We start from the raw sequence: 16,109 nt of genomic DNA, 5'->3' as shown, positions 1-16,109 counted from the left end.
AATAAATATTGGTGGTGCAGCAGGATATGGTATGCACCTTTAGCGACCAGATTTGGTACTTTTAGCGACGGGAATGGGGCTTCTAGCGACAAAAATCATGTTTTATTGAGCTGTTTAGTATTTTTTTGCTCATTCCACATTTTTGGACGAAAAGAACGCGGCTTGGGGCGATTTTTGAGCGAGAAGTCATGGGAAATCTTGACGTAAGTCACTTGCAATCATTTCTACTCCATAATATCGAATTATCATCGTATAATCCGACTAGATTACATGTTTTTGAGATGTAAATTGGGGATTTGGACCTAGGGATTTGAAAAATGAGATTTGAAGAATTGGAGGCCAAATTGTTATCGGAATTTAGTAATTTAGGTGTGGTTGGACTCATGGTTGAATGGGTTGTCGGATTTTGTAATTTTTATGGGATTCCGAGACGTGGGCCCGAGGGCCGGGTTTGGCCAATTTCGGAATTTTTGATGTAATTTGATAATTTTCGCTTGGACTTTATTCCTTTAGAATATGTTGATGATAATATACTTATTTTTGTTAGAGTTGGAGCATTTGGAGGCCGATTCGAGGGGCAAAGGCATTGCAAGCTAGATTTCGGGCCGGATTGAGGTGAGTAATGATTTTAAATGCTGTCCTGAGGGTATGAAACCCCGGAATTTCATAGCGTTTGGCTATGTTGAGGTGAGATACATGCTAGATGACTAGCGTGGGGTGTGTACCATTGGGGATTGTGACTTAGTCCATCCCGAATGACTATTTTACTGCGTATTTGACAATAATTGTTTGATATTATTATATTTCAGGCTAAATGCCATATGTGGGCTTCGTGCCAACTGTTTGAACCCTTAGGGGATTTTAAATGATATTTTCCTCACTTTTTGATTTCATACTGGTGCTCAGTCATGCTATATTTTCACTATTTTCAAAACTCAGCTATGTTATTCTGTTTTAAACACATTAAATGATATTTTAAAGATATTTTGAGCTGAGCTTCATGTTTTACCGATGCCCGAGGGGCTTATGAGACTCTGACTGAGTAAGGCCGAGGGCCTGTATTGTGAGGGTATTTTTGGGTCGAGTTGCACGCGGCAGCAGTGATACACTAATTATGATAATGAGGCCGAGGGCCTGAGATTTGTACGCCACGAGGTGGCTTGAGATTTGATATGAGGCCGAGAGACTGTTTATGATGCCACAAGATGGCTTGATATTGCGCTTGGGCCGTAAGGGGCCCCTCCCGAAGTCTGTACACCCCCAGTGAGCGCGGGTACCCATTGTGATATGAGATATATCCCGAGGGGCTGGTATTGTTCTGTTAAATTTGCCCAAGGGGCTGATTCTGCTGTTACTGTGCCCGGGGGCAGTTATTATGTGTTTACTCTTCTGTTGTTTTCCTGCATATTGTTTAATTGTTTGGAAGATGTTTACGAGATTTCAATGTTTAATTATAATTACTGATTTGTTATGACTCTTGTAGCTTAATGTTGGGCCTTACGTGGATTTATATTACTCAGTCTTCATTTATTTTTATTACTCACTGAGTTGGAAGTACTCACTTTACTACCTGCACCTTGTGTGCAGATTCAGGTATTTCTGAACCCATTAGCGGGTTGGTTGCTCGGAGGCAGAGTCATCAGAGTTTAGCAAGGTAGCTGCCCGACGTTCGCAGCACTGCTTTTCTCCCTCTCGATTTCACTAGACTGTATCTAGTACATTTTAGACTCTTGTTGCATTCGGACCTTAGTAGATGCTCATGACTAGTGAAACCCCGATGTCAGGTTATGTTGGGTTTGTTTTCCGCAAATTATACTGTTAACTGCTTATTTTTGAGATTTTATCATGTCTACGACTTAATACTTATTATGTTACTGCTTATGATTGGAAATGGGAATGTGTCGGCTGGCCTGTCTTCATGAGAGGCGCCATCACGACCAGGTCCGGGTTTAGGGTCGTGACAAGTTGGTATCAGAGCCTAGGTTACATAGGTCTCACGAGTCATGAGCAGGTTTAGTAGAGTCTCGCAGATCGGTACGGAGACGTCTGTATTTATCCTCGAGAGGCTGCAGAACCTTTAGGAAAAACTTCACATTCTTGAACTCTTATCGTGCGTCCTTGATTCAGTTGAAATATAACTCTTTGAATTCCTTCCACGCATTGGTATGCGCGAACGAGCGCTCAGTATCAGATGTGCATCGATGGCTTGTGATCCCCTAATTGAGGGGCGAGATGTGATCTCTGTGTGCTGATGTTGGGCCAGTCTGGAGGACTCGAGGCCGGATTTTTGCCTATAGCTTAAGCACCGAGGTGCTGATTGTGCGAGCGCGTGTTTTTGAACTTATATGTGGTAGTTGTCACACCTCCTTTTTTCTTACTACAATCCCCGGGAGGGGTATAATAAGGGAGTTATTTCCAACTTGAAGTGACTATCGAAACGGGATCCATTTTAATTAAAATCAGAGTCGCCACTTGGGAGATTTATGGTGTCCCAAGTCACCGGTTTAGATCCCAAATCGAGGAAAAGGTTTGACTCTGTATACAGTCTGCGAACCAGAAATCCGGGTAAGGAATTACGTTAACCCAGGAGAAGGTGTTAGGCACTCCCGAGTTCCGTGGTTCTAGCACGATCGCTTTGATCATACATGGCTTATGAAATTATTTAATTACTGATTTTAAAACCTATGCGCCTTTGCTTCTTTCACCGCTTTTAATTAAGAATATTATCTTGAAACGGGTTACGCATATGTATACCTGCTTGTTTGGCGCGTGAAAAATCATGTCACGCGAACGTGTCCACAATTAATAACGCTTTATTATTATTAAGAAAATTTGGACCAAAGTTGTGCGAACGCATACTCCAATTTTGTTTTTAGAAACCGCAATCATGTCACGCGGACGTGTCCACAATCGCAATGGTATTTTAAATAGGCCCAAACAAACTACTATGTAAAAGGAGTTGTTGTAATCCCAGATTCGACAATTGTGTGAAAAAGCCTGTAGGTACATATTAGCCTCAATCTCTTACTACTGCTGGTTCTGTTTTTAAGCCCATAAGCAAAAATAATTCTGGTGCTTATTAACCAACAAGACAATGCACCACCCAAACAAGCACGCCAAGCGAATACCAATTTGATTTTACCAGTACACCCCATTGTGACTAAAGAAGAAATGTTGAGCATGCCAGATGATTAAATACAGAACAAGGTTTCTTTTCTTTATGCCATGTCAACAGATAAGATGAAACACACATACAGATCCATTTCCCATGTAGTTTTGTCATATTTAATTGCAGTGTCCAAATGACTCACAACCTTTAATCTCCTAAGATCCTTATATTCACATCAATGCAACCATTGGTTTAGCAACAAGAAAAAAAAACAAAGAGTCCAATTGCAATAAGAATGTTGCTTCTCAAAGTATCAAAAAGAGAAGTGAGTAAAATCAGAAGGAGAAGAAGAGACGATAGCTTATTCAGTTCATGCTACGCAATGGAGAATTACATGTATTTATGCGAAAACAAATGCATAGTCTTTGAATTGGTGTAAAGGGATAGAAAGTGAAGATCCTTTAATTCCAGAACTCACACTCTATGATAATTAATCAGAATAGAGACGATTAAGACATAACTCATCCTACAATGAACACGTCAAAACAAATGCACAGTCTCTGAAAATGCAGATAAGTTCTGGGCAAAATCATCTCAGTAGCCAGACCTATATCATGAGGAGAATGGACTGAACCAAACTTTCACACCTTTGAAAGGTTAAACGAGCGTAAGAAATCAGACCCAATGAGACTAACCAGCAAATCAGACCAACGAGAGCCAATAGTCAGAATTTGCACTCGTAAAACTGTGTAGATACGCTACTTGCACAGTGCAAAATAGGGCAGATTTTTAGCAAGCTAACAATCTAAACAAATGTCCCAAAAACACTACATATTTCAGCACGATTCATTGCTTGAATCAACTGATTTTAGCAGCGCGAAAGAACAAAGTTCTTATGGCTGTAACAATATAGATAAATTTCAAGAAGGAGAAGGAAAATAGGACAGATCTACACATATACCAGCAGCGAAACACGATGAAAGTGAACGAAGAACGACAAAACTGACCATTTGGTTAAAAAATACCACTGTTCAGGTTTGCAATTAACTATGTGATCCATTTGAACAGTGGTAACTCTTCTTTATCAAAGAGTTAATCAAAACTGATTCCAACAACAATATTACATGTTTCACTAACTCAAGCGACTAAAAATCAAATCTGGTTTTGATCAAACGCACTCGACAAACAATCAGATGCGAAGCTAAAAACAAAGTTCCAGCGCAAATAAGAGAACAGAGCATCTCAAAAATCTGTGGCAAACAAAATCAGCTCAGTACTATGCAAACCACATTTAAATCTATACTAATCGATTATCCCCAAACTCCTATCATACTAAAATCACATCAAAAGAATAAGAGGGAATCAGAAACGGACCTCGATGAGAGTTTTCAATTAATAGGATCTTAGCAATTACAATAACTTAATCGAGCGAGACTCAAGTCTAAAATCTGAACGAGAGGACAGGAGCGAATCAAACTCGAACCCGCGAACAACAGCGAACTCAACAGCCTTTCAAACGAGCTCCATTTTTTAGCAGAAAAACCAGACGTGAAGAAGAGAATCAATCTCTATATATATTTTTGAGCTTTACAATGATCATAACCAAATCGAAGAAAGAACAATCGGCATTTATTTGTATCTATTGGAATCTGAAAAACAGAGAAAAAATTCAAAATAAACCCTTCAAGTCCTAGCTTTTCCCCTCTAGATTTTCCGAAAAAAAAGCCCCTCTGAAAATCCCACACCAATTTCGGACCCCTTTTTCAGAGAAAAATCCTCACCTTATATAGATATTCTCGAAGCTTCATGCCCTCCTCCCCAAGAAATCCCCAAATCTTATCCCTAAAAATTCGAAAAAAAACACAAACCAATCTCACATGGAACGAAACTTGGACAAATGGAAGGCGCGGATATGATTTCTCACATCCAACCGCTCCCATTTACCCGAGATTCATCCCTCGAAATCAAGAGCGCGTGAAAATGGCCAAATGCTGAAAATATTCTGTCAGAGACATTTATGCCACGTTGGAGAGAGAGGAGGAGAGACCATGTGCATTGAGTTTGGGGACGAACTCGTCTGAAAACTCAGGCGAGTTGGGGTGAGTTGGGCGAGCTGAATCAAGGACAGAGGTGGGCGTAGTTCGGTTCTTCTCAAACTAGGGTTTACATTTGGGATGCAATTATCAAATGGGTTAACATCTTAGGGGGAGTGGGGCGGGTTGCGTGGGATTAGGCCGGGTCTGGGACTAATTAGCCGGGTATTGGGGGAAAAAATGTTTGGGCTTGGTCAAAAATTAAAGAATAGGCCCAAATCTGACCTTACCCTCCTTTGCTTCTCTTTTTTTTTTCAATTTTTCTAATTTCTTTTAATTCTTTTTAAACTAAATTAAAATTAAAACAAACCTAGCTTAATCCTTAGTCAAATTAAATTACCTAACTCTAAATAATAATTAACACAATTAATTAAGACCCAAATTAAAGGAAGCCCTACCCAAGTTCAAAATTAAAACTAAAAGTGCAAAATAACTATTTTTGTGACTTTTCCCACTTTTATAAAATGACTAATTTACCATCTAAAAAATATATATATATAAAATTAAATCCTACATGCAAATGCAACATATTTTTTTGTATTTTTCATTAATTAAATACAATAAACATGCACAGACAAATGCAAGCACTTGACAGAAAATGCCACAAAAATCCACATAATTTGCAAATAAAGAAAAAATGATTTTGTTTTGAATTTGTGGGAGTAATTCATATAGGGAAAAAATCACGTGCTCACAGCTGCCCCTCTTTGCTCGGAAACACGAAGAGTTTTCGTGCAAAGATATGTGAGCAAATACGAGCGATTTTTGCCCGTTTGAATACTTCGTGTGAAGCATTTTTTGAGAAGTTTGACCGCACCCTGCTTCTGAGGTTGCCTACATATCCTTGGCTAAAAAGGAATCAGGTCAGTGTAGTTCGGGAAGGTCTGGTAGCTGGGACTACCATGAAGTTGTGGTTTCACTGTTGCTGTTGTTGCGGCTGTTACTGCTTACTGAACCCCCAAGTCAAAATAAAAAGAAGCTAGACTAATCTATGACCTATGAATTACAAAAGATCCTATCTATATCTTCAAACTGCTCATGTGTTTCTTGTTGCCTTGTTGTCTTGTACTCTCTTGGTGAAATCCACTTGTTGCCACTTTGAATTGTAAACTGAGATGTTTTCCATGTCTTCAGGTGGATGCCTGCCTGCTGAACTTGATATGTCTTCAAAACTTGAAATGTATTCCTCTGCTATACAGGCGGGCTCCTGACTTCAACACTTGAAATGTATTCCTCTGTTATACTGGCGGGCTCCCAACTTCAAAACTTGAATGTATTCCTCTGTTATCCGGGCGGGCTCCTGATTTCAACAAAATAGACAAAACAAATTTTCTGCCCCGGTTTGGTGACTGGGTGCAGCATGTTATCAGATATTAAAAGCCAAAATTGGAATTGTACTTCCCTTGTTCTCCAGGTGGGCTCCTGACTGCTGAACTTGAAAAGTATTCCCTTGTTCTCCAGGTGGGCTCCTGACTGCAACAAAGAAAATTTCTGCCCCAGTTTGCACTAGGAAGATTTGGGAGTTGTTAGCAAAATATAGATCACCTAAGCTATTGATGCAATGATAAGAGTAAAACTAAAGACTTGATTGGAATATACGTCTCCTGTGAGTAAAACTAAGGACATTTGACTAGCAAATTCATCAGACTAGGACTTCTATCTTAGGAGAAATATTCATCAGACTAAGATGTTGGTCCTAGGAGAAGATTCATCAGACTAGGTCGATGTTATCTTAGGAGAAAGATTCATCAGACTAAGATTTTGATCCTAGGAGAAGATTCATCAGACTAGATCGATGTTATCTTAGGAGAAAGATTCATCAGACTAAGATTGTGATCCTAGGAGAAGATTCATCAGACTAGGTTTTCTATCTTAGGAGAAACATTCATCGGACTAAGATTTTAAATCCTAGGAGAAAGTTCATCAAACTAGGTCTTCTATCTTAGGAGAAACATTCATCAGACAAAGATTTTGATCCTAGGAGAAAATTCATCAGACTAGGATTTAGATCCTAGGAGAAAAATTCATCAGACTAGGTCTTCTATCTTATTATCTTAGGAGAAAGTTTCATCTGACTAAGATTTTTATCCTAGGAGAAGGTTCATCAGACTAGGTTTTCTATCTTAGGAGAAAGGTTCATCAGACTAAGATTTAGATCCCATGAGAAGATTCATCAGACTAGGTTGTCTATCTTATTATCTTAGGAGAAAGTTTCATCTGACTAAGATTTTGATCCTAGGAGAAAGTTCATCAGACTAAGATTTTGATCCTAGGAGAAAATTCATCAGACTAGGTCCATTTTTGTTATCTGAGAAAGATTCATCAGACTAAGATTTCTATCCTAGGAGAAAGTTCATCAGACTAAGATTTCTATCCTAGGAGAAAGTTCATCAGACTAGGTTTTCTATCTTAGGAGAAATTCATCAGACTAAGATTTAGATCCTAGGAGAAGGTTCATCAAACTAGGTTGTCTATCTTAGGAGAACAATTCATCAGACTATGATTTTGATCCTAGGAGAAAAATTCATCAGACTAGGTCCATTTTCGTTATCTTAGGAGAAAGATTCATCAGACTAAGACATTTATCCTAGGAGAAGATTCATCAGACTAGGTTGTCTATCTTAGGAGAACAATTCATCAGACTAAGATTTAGATCCTAGGAGAAAGTTCATCAGACTAGGTTTTCTATCTTAGGAGAAAGATTCATCAGACTAAGATTTAGATCCTAGGAGAAAATTCATCAGACTAGGTTGTCTATCTTAGGAGAACAATTCATCAGACTAAGATTTAGATCCTAGGAGAAAAATCCATCAGACTAGGATTCAGATCCTTGGAGGTAAACAATGTGAAAAGCAATGGCAGCATTTTATGCGCGCTAACAAGACAGGCAAGGGCGAAGATTTGAGAAACTTCCCTTTTGTCGGCTCTCCTCTTCTTCCTTTTCTTTTCTTTCTTTTCTCTTTTTTTTCTTATTGTTGAACCAACTTTCTTGCACTGCTTTGTTCCTATTTCAAACAAAGAAAACTTTTGAGTTTAAAATGTGGTGGCTAGTTTGTGGCCTTGAACTTTGAGGCCGGCTGCTTCTGCATTTGCCAAGATGACTGATTTCCACCCGAAGACCTTGCTTGTTCCCGATATCCTCTACTTCTTGCATTGCATGAACTGGCATCCCCCAAACCTTATATCTCATATGAATCCCAAAGCACGTCTATGGTGTTCTTTCTTGACTTAATCACTGGCCTCAGCCTTGAAGTTGTATTGTTCCTTCACTTGCCTTGATAACCAATTCCCACTTGGAGACCTTGCTAACCACTTTCCTTAACGCAGAAAATACCTATGATCCGTTCACCAAGCACCCTCCATCTGATATGTACCAAACCTTTCATGTTTTAATGAAAATACCTTTGATCCATTCACCCCAACCCCTTCATTTGTTGCGTTGTTCATGAATTGACAAATACCAAGCCCGCGCATTTCACAAGGATCCCGAAGCATGTAGATTGTTGCCAACTCAGTGTGCCAGCTGTTTTTCCTGACTTATGACGATTTGATATGCTGGCCAGATATCGTTTTGTTCAATTGGAAAGCTGGTGGCAGCTTTTGAAGTCATTTCTCACTTGTTATGACCGAATTGACTCAGGATGAGGAAGTAAACAAGACGAAAGGAACAGAGTAGAGGACAATGGAAAGAGATGATTCCTAACAAGAAAACTACAACGTAGAAACCTGTCGGATATGGACACCGACTCTGATGACCTTGACATGCATGTGCAGCCTATTCTGTTAAGAAAATCTGATGTTCAGCTCTTGTTGTACCTTTTCGCCATGAAACTGGGCTTCAATGCTCCGCTTGCCCGATCTGAATCACAATCCTTTTTCGACTTGTGGTGCCCGTGGGTTTTCACCATCAAGCCTCTCTCATTTTGGTCTTTTTTCTCAAGTCACCATCGCCTTATGGTGCCCGTGAAGGTTTTCACCAATAAGACTCTCTCATTTTTGATTTCTCTCATCTTTCGTCGCCTTACGGTACCCGTGAGGGTTTTCATTGATAGGGCTCTCTCATTTTTCAATTTCCTTTGTTTGGACCGGAGTGTTGCCCCTAATATGATTCACCTCTGCTCGCTTGACTTGGCATCTCTCGAAAATTGATCAGAAGGTCTTCCTTTGGACCGTAATGTGGGCTTTTGGATAGGGTTAGAAAGAAAGGGTATTAAAGGCTCAAAACAATTTCATCATGGGTTCAAAATTACAACTTTCGGGATCAAATCTCTCACAACAATCACAACTTCTGCCCCAGTTTCCTTTTTGGGGACTTTTGGGACTTTTATTTCGGTGTGACTGAACCTCAGAGAGAGGCTGCCTACGTACCCTTTCGGGATCAAGTCAAACGTAGTTCAGGCCATAAAACTACGTTCGTTGTTGCGATCTTGCCTTTTCTTCCACTTTTCTTTTCTTTTCTTTTCTTTCTTCCTTTTCTCTTCTTGTTGTTTTTTTTCTTTTTCTTTTTTTATTCTTTTTCTTCTCTTTTCTCTTTTTTTTCTTTTCTTCTTCCTTTTTCCCTCTCTCTTTTTTCATTCTTTCCTTTTCTTTTTTTTTCCTTTACTTATCTTTTACGCTGGTGTTTCTGATCTTTGCTACTGATTCCGAAAGAGGGGTATGAAAGAAAACCATTAAGGCTCAAAGGGGTAACGAGGGATAAAGTGTTTAGATAACAGAACAAAATGCCTTCGTCATTCCAATCTTCAAAACATGCCAAGTACAAACTACAAATTAAACAAACCAAAGAAATCATACATAATATCTTCGGACTATATCAGGATTGATAACCATATCCACACATTTGCATTCTACATCTGTTAAATACAAAGCACCACTGGACAACACTCGTTACCACAAACGTCCCTGCCAATTTGGGAGAAACCTGCCTTTAGCTTCAACTTGATGCGGCAGGATGCATTTCAATAGTGTTTCTTTATATTCTAACTTCCCCAGTTTCACATGGTTCAGGCTTCCAATGATCTCAAAATGTCCCAAATTTATTTTATTTCCCTCAAGTGTCCCTATCATCTTCAAAATTGTTTCATCGCTTCATTACTAAATTGTCTTTTAAAACCAGGCTGAGAATTATGCGTGCATGTCATGTCACCAGAACCAGCATGAAGAGAATTGTAAAAGGAAAGAAAACTAAACAAAATGACTAGAAATGGCAGGAAACATAGAATTGCATTAGACTGACGGTGAAAGGGTTTAAACAACAGAACAAACAAGCAAACCTAGACAGCACTAAACAAGCTACTACGTCTAAACAAACACGGCAAAGTGAAAAGATAGAAGGGTTTGAGTCACAAGACAATATCCGGATTACAACCCTGGAATAACCTGGACAACAGAAATGACAACAAAATAAACCACCAAAACTCCACTCCGGCTGACCAAGAAATGGAGCGTCTTCCCAATTACCAAGCATGACATCTTAACCACTGAGTTTCGCATCAATGTTGCTGGAGCCTTCACCAATTTCAATATTATTGACTTCATTCAACAAGTTTCTGAGAGGGTTTTCATACTCCCTGTCACCATGGATCTTCCCCACAAAATGTGCATCATCATGTGCAGGTACAGGCTTCTGTGCAATGTTCTGGGTGGCACTGTCCTGGACCGCAATTATCTCTTCCTGAATCATTCTTTCTATCTCTCTTTTCAAATCCCGGCAACTTTCGACATCGTGCCCCTGGACATTGGAATGGTATTCACACCTTTTAGAAGGGTCAAAAGTAGAAGGAATCAAAGCTTCTTGCACACTTGCTCCACATGATTCGGAGGTATGGGTGCAATCAGGTTATATTGCTTTAGTTTCTCAAAACAAGTTTGCATATGACTCTCCCAAGGGGGTTGAAAGTTTCCTGCTTCTGTGCCCTCTCTTGCTTCAAATTTTGGCTGGCCCCACAAACCTGCTCCAGGGGGATTCTTGTAGGTTCTTGGGGGTTGGTAGGTATTTTGAGTTGGGTAAGCATTTTGTGGGGTGGGTGCGCGCCACTGCACATGGGTAGGATGTTGGGGGTATGTTTTGGGCATGGTAAACAGAGAAGTGGGGATAGTGTTGTGGTGGGCTATTTGGAGTGTGGGGGTAGGTTTGGGGATGGGGTCAGAGTTTGGTGTAATATGGTGATGGGCCCCTGGACAAGCTCTGATTCAACTACTGCCACATCTTCATTCTTTCACTACCCCTCCAGTGCCGCTCTTGGATAGCCTGGGTAGTTGCCTTGATTGCAGAATAGCTCATGATTTTGTTGGACTTAAGCCCTCCTCCACCATACATCCATTTTCACTACATCGTTGAAAGATTTTCCACTGCCGACACCAAGTGACCATAGTGTAGGTAGGCTCCAAAGCCTGCAGAGAAAGTAATCAACCATCTCGCTTTTCCCTCGTTGGAGGATCGACTCTTGCTGCCTCCTCTCCTCCACCGGAAACCATACTCCTGAAGCTTTCCCCGGGCTTCTTCTCAATCATTGGTTTAGTGACAGGACGGGTTCGGGACAATTTTCGAGGATTTATATTGAAAGTGGCATGCAAACACCTGGGCCAGATCGTGTCCCAAGTATACCATCGAGAACATGATTCTGTCGTATGTTACCATTTCCAAGGCCGCACCACTTAGACTTTGACTTGAAATATTGCCATCAATATCTCGTCTCTCTTCCCCCAGCTCCCTCATTTTACTGCAGGTGCTACCGGATCACCGTGTCCGTCATATAAATCAAACTTGGGTAACTTGAATCCCGCAGGTAACTGGACATCGGGAAACAAGCACAAATCCTTGTAGGCCACACTCACTTGACCTCCGAGACCCTGCATATTTCTGAATGACTGTTCTAAGCTCTTGACCTTTCGTATCATCTCCTCCTGCTCAGGATTTTTGGGAGGCTTCTCTACTTCAGCTGAGAGATCGAAACGAGGAGTGTAGGAACATGGTTCTGATGGTTTGACGGTGGGTTCGGGTGGGTAATATTGGTTAGCATGGGTTTGGAACAAAGGTTCGCTAGAGGATCTGTGTAATAAGGCAGGTGGAGGAGCCACAAACACAGGGGTAACTGGTGGTGGAGGGCATGGAATTTGTTTGGGTGGTGGAGGTGGTGGTGTTTGAGAGGTGGTTCCGTAGTACTGCTGGTAAGTAGGGAAGGCTGGAGATGAGTTCACTGTGGGAGGATCTTGAGGCTGAATCAACGGTGGGGTGTAGGTGGGGTTAGCAGGATAGGCTAGTGGTGGATGTCCCTTCGACCAGGCCTGGTACATCTCAACCATTTGTTGCTTCAGTTTATACATCTCCTCCTTTAATGCATTAACGTCCACTACTCCCTCCTCCCTAAACGGGTCGACAATGCTTGCTTCCAATTCCTGGTTGACCATGTTTGACTTATCCTTAGAGCGGGTGTTGTAGGGATAGAATGCCAGAATGCCAGTCAACTTAACCATTTGCCTGGACTCATCAACAACAATTTTGTTAGCGGTTAGGGAATTAACAGATAGATAACTGCACATTGAGGAGGGAATGCACCCAAGCAGTTAACCATTTCTATTATGCCTTTGCTTGGTTGCATGCGTCATCCCGGCTTTCCAATTCCTTTACTTGCCAATTGCAAACTTTCTCTTCTCCTTTCTCTTTCTTCTTTTTTCTTTTCTTTCTTTTCATTTCTCTTATTTGCTTTTGTTTGTCTTCCTTTTTCTTTTTGTTTTTTCCTTTCCCTCTGTTGTCTTTCCTTCCTTTCTTGTCTTTCCTTTTCATTACGGTCGAATCCTATGGAGATTGCCTACGTATCACGACCCCGCGTGAATCAGACCAAGCGTAGTTCTTGCGGATATAAAAAGGAAATAAATAACAAAAATTTTTGGGATTTTCCTTTTTCGTAAAAACAAACATTTTGACTACAAGGACTCAGGACTTACAGACTCAAAATAAACTAACAGACTTAGAAAAAGATCAACTCAAATGACCTAACAGACTCCAAAATGACTTAACAGACTCAAACAAAATGAAAATCACAAATGCATTAAAGCCTTGAATGCTCCTGGAGCTCTCAGGGTGTTGTTTGGCTTTGTTGCGGGCTTATCTGCAAGATCCTCCTGAAGCCTTTCCAAATCCTTCATTACCTGCTGGACAAATGTCATGACTGCCGCAAAGAAAGTAGTCTGGGTCATGTCTTCACATATCTGGCATTTTACCACAATGTACTCTGCAATCGCTGTGACCCTTTCACGGATCCTACCCTTCTCTCGTAATAATTCTCCAATTTGCCTGGTTCTAGCTTCCAAAGTTTGTTCCGCTGCATGGATCTGTGTTTGAAATTGATGTAGATCCCTTTCCAACCTTGCTATCAAAGAATAACAATGCTCCCTCTCGGCTTCGAAATCTCTTCCCTGCTTGGCCATTTCATTTCCAATGATCTTGACCTTCTTCTTCATACTTGCCATCCCCTTGTCATATTTCTCCTTCGGCTGATGGATAGAAGTGGCCCGTTCCCCTGCATCCTTGGATATCTTGGCTCGAGAATTTGCTAACTCCTTTTCAGTCTTTTGTAACTCATCCTAAAAATCACGTGCCTTCTGGGTAAGGTTGTAGATGAGTGTTTCGTCTTTTCTACTCCTGCCCGGGTTGTCAATTGCTATTTTCATTTTTCGGATCTGGGCTTTGAGAGCTTCATTCTCTTGGATCAATCTTTTTTTCTCACCTTCGGTTTCCTGAGCCTGAAGATTATTGTTGAATTCCATATTTCTCAGTTTTTCTTTCAAAGCATGAATCTCAGCTTGATACGCCTTTTCCTTTTCTCCCCACACTAATCTTTCTTGGATTTTGTCATCAAAGGCTTGAACATGGGGTCTTTTGGCGGGTCTCTCAGATTCGGGTTCTGGCTCGGTGTTCATACAGGACCTCTTCTCAAACCAAGCAGCATAGTTTGGATCCACTTCTCCTTTTGCGATATCCGGTACCTGGGTGCCATTTTTTAGATACCGGCAGCTGTTCCAATCCCGCTGAACTAAAGCCTCGGGCAATGCAGCTTTTGGATGCAGCTCTATGACTTGAGTACTTAGATCTTCGTCTTCGGGCACAATCTGATACCGTCCTAATTGTCTCAAGACCCTCTGCGGGGCGTATGGCTGAATACTCCTTACACCCATTATCCTCAAGTAGCCTTTTGTTGCAGTCATGTATATAGCCTCCGTCTTTGGGATCCATCCTATGGACCACTCAATTTGACTCGCTTTGAGAGCTTTCAAATGAGACACCCATGCTTCAAACCCTTCCGGCACATTGTAATCCTTGACCCTCTCTTCATAAGTGGTGATGAAGTAATTTGGGCTCGAGCCATAACTCATGAACCTGGGATGGTGGTGAAGATGCTCGATCATCCACATTTGTAGGAGGATATTGCAACCTTCGAAGAACTGGGCCCCGGCTTTGCACAAAGTCAATGCACGATAAATATCCGCCAATATCAACGGGGCAAGTGTATGATCTTTCATAGTAGTGAGGATTTGTGCAATTCTAGCCATACGTATATCCACTGTCCCCTTCTCATTTGGAAAAACCATTATCCCCAAAAACGCCACGATAAATGCAAACCGGCGATGAAGTTGCCAAAGACCCTTATCTTGTTTGTTGCACAACCCCTTTTCATGTGCCTCAAAACCAGAAGAGTGCCCAAACCTGAAGTACAAAAAGTGGAAAGCACAACACCCTTCGCTTACACGGTTCTTGCTTGTCTGTTTACTGATATTCAGGAGGTCAAAAAACTTGTGCACTGACGGAGCCCTTGGAAATATAAGTTGTTGCTTCCTCAAATCTCGTCCAAACTCAATGTACCCGGCTATCTCCTCCAAAGTAGGGGTAATCTCAAAGTCTGAGAAGCGAAAAACATTACGAGCAGGGTCCCAGAAAGTTCTCATAGCCTTGATCAGATCGTCTCGTGGTTTGATCTCCCAAATGTCTATAAGAGCGCCCAGTTGTTTTCTTACCCATTTCTGGCCATCTTGATCCAAATCATTCCACCACATGCGCAAATGTACTCGAGCCTGCTCCCTGATCACTTCTGGCGGATCCTGGATAGTATTCATTTGTTCCTGTAGAAAGGTAGGGTTAGGGTTGACTCTAATGGACCTTTTTTGAAAGCAGTTTCTAGTTTTAAAACAAAAGACCATGATCCCTTCCTTGATATGCCAATTTTAGCCAAAAGGCTAGCTTTGCAAATATGGCCCATTCCCAATTCCACATGAATTTTGAGGCCGGGGGAGGCTTATTTTGTGACACTTCTCAACTTTGCCCATCCGATTACGAGGATAGCCCTTCGACAACGGAAGAATATTCTAAGGCTATCTCGGAAAGAATGGTTTAAAACACTACCGACACTGAATCGGCTTATTTTGACTGACTGCATTTGTTTGACTCCCTCGCTTCTTTTTTTATTTATTTTCTTTTCAAAATAAGGCCGGACATTATGTAGGTTGCCTACGTATCCCATATCCGATGGGAATCAGACCCGCGTAGTTCGGCCAGCTTGACTTTGAAATAACTATTTTTAAAAAAAAATCGGCAGAGTTTCGGGGTATTTTCAAGCATTGGGTTTTTCTTTAGAACCGGGTTTACATTACTCTTGGTCTTTTTCCTCTCTTTTTTCCCCTCTTCTTGTTTTTCTATGATTTTTCCTCACTCTTCTTTTCTTATTTAGCCGGTCAGCATGCAAGCCAAAACAAATGAATGTTCACATAGCACATAGGATGCATCATGATGGTCTGTTATTTTGGGGTACACCTGTCCTAGACGGACCCAACCCCTGTGTTGAGTCCCCTAAGCCAAAATGCACGTGATGCAAACAAGCGCTCCTACTAGGGATCCGGCATGAGGCTGTGTT

This window comes from Nicotiana attenuata, unplaced genomic scaffold (genome assembly GCF_001879085.1).
Source record: "Nicotiana attenuata strain UT unplaced genomic scaffold, NIATTr2, whole genome shotgun sequence".
Taxonomy (NCBI): Eukaryota; Viridiplantae; Streptophyta; class Magnoliopsida; order Solanales; family Solanaceae; genus Nicotiana; species Nicotiana attenuata.
The sequence above is the reverse complement of the archived record's forward strand: the minus strand, read 5'-3'. Positions refer to the sequence as shown.